This window comes from Bos indicus x Bos taurus, chromosome 12, assembly GCF_003369695.1.
Source record: "Bos indicus x Bos taurus breed Angus x Brahman F1 hybrid chromosome 12, Bos_hybrid_MaternalHap_v2.0, whole genome shotgun sequence".
Taxonomy (NCBI): Eukaryota; Metazoa; Chordata; class Mammalia; order Artiodactyla; family Bovidae; genus Bos; species Bos indicus x Bos taurus.
In genome coordinates, this window is record NC_040087.1 from 7730021 (window position 1) to 7736091 (window position 6071).

Consider the following 6071-nt stretch of genomic DNA (forward strand, 5'->3'; position numbering starts at 1 on the left):
ATCTGGCATGCTGCAGTCCATGGGGTCCCAAAGAGTCGGACACGACTGAGTGGCTGAACTGAATTGAGCTGAACTGTATGACCCAGTCATTCCCCTTCTGGGCATATATCAAGTGAAACAAAGTGAATATCTTGAAGTGATAGTCACACTCCCAACTCCTAGAAAAATACTGAAACAGACTCAACAAGGAATAGAAAATCTGAATAGAATTCTAATGAGCAAAGAGAATGAATTAGCAATTTTTAAAGTTTCTGCAAAAAAAAAAAAAAAAAAACTAAGACCTGATAGTGATGACGGCTTCAACTGAAGAATTCAACTTCAATTCTTCAAAAACGAATTAAGCTCATTCTCTCTTTGGCAGCACATATACTAAAATTGGAATAATGCAAAGAAGATTATCGTGGTCCCTGCAATAGGATGGCATGCCAATATGCTCCAATTAAAAATTTTAAAAAGAATTTAAGGCCAATTATTTCAAATTTTTAAGAAGAAAATAATTTAGAAAGAGGAGAAAACATTTTTAACTCAATTTATTAGGCCCGCATTACTCTGATAGCAAAGTCAGGCAAAGATATCACAAAATCTTTAAATTATAGATGACAAGTTTTCATGAAAAAGTACACAAAATTCTCAAAAAATAGTAACAAGTCAGATCCCACAATATAGCAGAAAGGATTATACATCATGACCTAGTAAGATTATCTGAAAGACTCAAGGTTGAGTGAATATACAAGTATCAATCACTGTATAGCATCTTATTAATAAAATGAATACTCCCCAAATTCATTGCCATTCTTGTCAATACTGCAGTAGGATTTCCTGCAGAAACTGACAAATTAACCCTATCATTGACATGTTAATCCTATGATTTACATGTTAAGAAAACATCCCAGAATAAATAAAACCATCTTGAAGAATAAGAACAAACTAAGAGGACTAAAAATTTCTGACTTCAAAACCTCTGCAAAAGGTACAATAATATAGTGTTTTACTGGCATAAAAAAAATAGACATGTCAGTCTATGGAATAGAACTGAAAGTCCAGAAATAAACTCATATATCTATGGTTAGCTGATTTTCAATAAAACTGCAAAGACAATTCAATGGGGAAAGAATAGTTTTTTCAACAAATAGTGCTAGACCAACTGTATATCCAGATATAAAAGAAAGAAGTTGTAGTTTTATTTCACAACAAACAACAAGTAACTCAGCATGGATCAAAGACTTTACATTTATAAGATATCACAGTGAAAAACTATTAGAAGAAAGTATATAAATGTAAATCTTTGTGGCTTTAGTTTAGATGATGCTTTCTTAGATATGATTCTTAAAGCATAGCAACCCCTTTCCCACTCCGCAAAAAAAAAAAAAAAAGAAACTAGACGTTATGCATATAAAAAGCTTTTGTGATTCAAAGAACACTATCAAGAGATTGAGAAGCTACACCTAAAATGTGTGGAAATATCTGTAAATCATATATCTAATAAATACCTTATTTTCAATATATGTAAAGAACTCTAAAAACTCAACCAAAAAGCAAATATCCAACCAAAAATGGGCAAAGAACTTTAATACATAGTTCCCCGAAGAAGATATACAAATGACCAACAAAGACATAAGTACTCAGCACCTGTAGTCATGAGGGAAATGTAAAGCAAAAATATAATGACATACCACTTCACTCCTACCATGATAGCCCTAATCAATTTAAAACTGCAATAAATTTAAAAAAGGAAAACTACAGATAATAAAAAGGGTGTGGGGAAATTGGAATTATGATGACTTGAAATTTGGAAGTAAAATCGTGCAGTTGATTTGATAAATAGCGTGCAGTTCTTCAATAAGTTAAGCAAAGAGTTACAATAAAAACCTGCAATTCCCTTTTTAGTTATATACCCCAGAGAACTAAAAGCACAGCCTCACATATAAATTTGTACTCAAAAGTCTATAAAATATTGTTTAAAGTAGCAAAATAGGGGAGAAAAACTCAAATTTTAATTAATGAATAGATAAGCAATTATGTGTATGTATACACACACCAAAAAATACACATGGAATATTATTCAGGCATTAAAAGTAATTGAGAACTAATACATCCCAAACTGTGAAAGAACTTTGAAAAAATTATGTTAAGCAAAAGAAGCCAGCTACAAGGCTGTATAAGTTTGTTTATAGAAAATATACAGAATCTGGCAAATTAATGGATACAGAAAGTAGGCTACTGGATTAACTGCTAATGTGTATGAAATTTATTTTGGGTTGATCAGAATATTCTGGAATTAGGTAGTTGTGAAGGTTGCAAAACTTTGTGAACACACTAAAAAGGCTGAATTGTATGATTAATTAGATGAATTTTGTCTAGATTATATCTCAATAAAAAGGCATAAACATATTAAAATGTATAGACAGAGAACACCACACAGATACAAAGCCAAATAAAACTAGAATTGCAGTATCTGTACCAGAGTAGACTTCAGAAGAAGAAATATTATTAGACATAAAGTAAATATTTTAAAATGACAAAGTATACATTATCTAACAAACATAAAATGCTAATGTTTATCTTCACAAAAGAATTTCTAACATGTGAAAAAAGAAATGAAAGAAGAAACAAACAATGAATAAATATATTTCAACATCCAACACTACTTTTTAGGTAACTAATAAAAGTTGGCAGAAAAATGGCAATGTATAGGTGAGCTGAAAAACAATATTTATCAAGTTACTTTATTGCCTAATGGAATATTCTACCCAACAGCAGAATATACATTTTTCTCAAGTGTGCATGGAACAGTCACCCAAACAGCTTACATAGCTGGACACATAAAAAACCCTTTTACAAATTTAAAGGAATACAAATAATACAAAGAATTTTCTCAGATCATACAATTTAAGATATAACTAAATATATTGAAAATGCCAAAACTTTTCAATATTTGGAAAATGTAATAATCATAAATAGTACATGTGTCAATGATAGAATCTCTAAAAAAATCTAAAATACAGTCTGAATTGAATAAAATATGAAACACTGCACATAAAAATTGTCAGAAGCACCCAAAGTAGTGCATAGAGATACATATATAGCATCAAATGCTTATATAAGTATAGACAAAAGTTCTTACTTAAATCAGTAATGTACATTTCCACAGTACTTATCATGAGTAAAAAGAGCAAAATAAAACAAATCAAGCAGAAAGAAGGGTATAAGTTTAATAGTACAAGGCAGTGAAACTGAAAACAGAAAAACAGTAGAGAACACCAATGAATCCAGATATTACTCTTTTTAACAAAAAGTTAATAAAAGTGATACAACTTCAGTCAAATTGAACAAGAATGAAAAAAGAAATATTATCCGAGATCCCCAAATCATTAAAAAGATAACTAGGGGTTAATATAAAGTATATATGCACACAAATTCCATAATTTAACTGAAATAAACCAATCTCAAAATTTAAAAAAAGTAGATAACCATGATGGTATGATCACTCACCTAGAGCTAGACATCCAGGAGTGCAAAGTTAGGTGGGCCTTAGGATGAATCACTATGAATAAAGCTAGGGCAGGTGATGGAATTCCAGCTGAGCTATTTCAAATCTTAAAAGATGATGCTGTTAAAGTGCTGCACTCAATATGCCAGCAAATTTGAAAAACTCAGCACTGGCCACAGGACTGGAAAATGTCCATTTTCATTCTAATTCCAAAGAAGGGCAATGCCAAAGAATGTTCAAACTGCAACACAATTGTGCTCATCTCACACCTTAGCAAAATAATGCTCAAAATTCTCCAAGGTAGACTTCAATAGTATGTGAACCAAGAACTCCTAGATGTTCAAACTGGATTTAGAAAACTCAGAGGAACCAGAGATCAAATTGCCAACATCCACTGGATCATGGAAAAGTCAAGAGAATTCCAGAAAAACATCTACTTCTGCTTCATTGACTATGCTAAATCCTCTGACTGTGTGGATCACAACAAACTATGGAAAATTCTTAGAGTGATGGGAATTACAGACCACTTTACCTGCCTCCTGAGAAATCTGTGTGCAGGTCAAGAAGCAACAGTTAGAATTGACATGGACCAAGAGATTGTCAGGAGAAATATCAGTAACCTCAGATATGCTGTATTTTGTGACCTTGGTTATATGCAGAGTACATCGTGCAGAATGCAGGGCTGGATGAAGCACAAGCTGGATTCTAGATTTCCAGGAGAAATAACAATGACCTCAGATATGCAGAGGACAATGCCCTTATGGAGGAAAGTGAAGAGGAACTGAAGAACCTCTTGATGAAGGTGAAAGAGGAATCAGTAAAAGCTGGTTTAAAACTCAACATTCAAAAAGTTAAGATTATGGCATCTGGTCCCACCACTTCCTGGCAAATAAATGGGGAAACAATGGAAACAGTGATTATTTTCTTGGGCTCCACAATCATTGCAAATGATGACTCCAGCCATGAAATTAAAAGACTCTTGCTCCTTGGAAGAAATGCTATGACCAACCTAGACAGCCTATTAAAAAGTAGAGACATTACCAAAATGTGTCTGTATATGTAAAGCTATGGTTTTTGCAGTAGTTATGTATGGATGTGAAAGTTGGACCATTAAGAAAGCTGAGCACCAAAGAATTAATGTTTTTGAACTGTGGAGGTGGAGAGGACTTTCAAGAGCCCCTTGGACATGAAGAAGACCAAACCAGTCAATCCTGAAGTAAGTCAGTCCTGAATATTCATTGGAAGGACTGATGATGAAGCTCCAATACTTTGGCCACCTGATGCAATGAACTGACTCATTGGAAAAGACTTTGATGCTGGGAAAGAATGAAGGCTGGAGGAGAAGGGGACAACAGAGGATGAGATGGTTGGATGGCATCACCAACTCAATGGACATGAGTTTGAGAAAGTCTGGGAGTTGGTGATGGACAGGGAGCCTGGAGTGCTGCAGCCCATGGGGTCATAAGAGTCAGACATGACTGAGCTACTAAACTGGACTGAACTGACCAACATATAATAAAGATAATCCTATTATACAATGCATGCACAATTAGGAAAGAAGAGTTTCTTCAATAAATGGTATTGGAAAAACTGTCTGTCCACCTGTAAAACAGTGATACAGGAACTTTATTAGCATTAAATTAAGAAAAAAAAAGGAGCTCTCTATATATTCAATACTTAAAGAAGAGCTGAAGCTGCAAACTGCTAGAAGAAATTATAAGAAAAAATCCTTTTGTCGTACCTTTTGTATATAATCTTGGAAGTATATGCAGTGAAAACTAACACTGGCAAATCAAAGTGCATTGAACTAAAAATTTCAGCAGTGGCCACAGGATTGAAAAAAGTCAGCTTTCATTCCAATTGCAAAGAAGGGCAATGCCAAACACTGTTCAAATTACCATACAATTGTGCTCATTTCACATACTAGCAAGGTTATTGTCCAAATCCTCAAGGTAGGCTTTAGCAGTACATGAACTGAGAATTTCCATATATATAACTTGGCTTCAAAGAGGCAGAGGGACCAGAGGTCAAAGTGCCAACAATCATTGGATCATGGAGAAAGCAAAGGGATTCCAGAAAAACATATACTTCTATTTCACTTACAGCACTAAAGCTTTAACTGTGTGGATCACAACAAACCATGGAAAATTCTTAAAGAGATGGAAGTGCCACATCACTTTACCAGTCTCCCAAGAAACCTGTATGCAGGTCAAGAAGAAAAAGTTAGAACTAGACATGGAAAAAGGGATGGTTCAAGATTGGGAAAAGAGTACATCAAGTCTGCATTTTGTTACCCTGCTTATTTAATTTATATGCAGAGTGCATCATGAGAAATGCCATGCTGGATGAATCACAAGCTGCAATCAAGACTCCTGGGAGAAATATCAGTAACCTCAAATATGCAGTTGTTACCACTATCCTGGCAGAAAGTGAAAACAATGGTCTCTTATTGAAGGTGAAAGAGGAAAGTGGAAAAGATAGCTTAAAACTCAACATTCAAAAACTAATATCATGACATCCAGTCCCATTACTTCATGGTGAATATTAATAGAAGGGGTAAAAGTGGCATAACACATTGTGT

General features: G+C 33.9%; 1 non-coding gene across 1 annotated transcript; it reads left to right on the forward strand.

The window, feature by feature from the left end:
* Positions 1-345: 345 nt before the first annotated feature.
* Positions 346-452, forward strand: LOC113902624. The gene has a single exon (XR_003513886.1). It is a non-coding gene; the product is annotated as a U6 spliceosomal RNA (small nuclear RNA).
* The last annotated feature ends 5619 nt before the right edge of the window (positions 453-6071 follow it).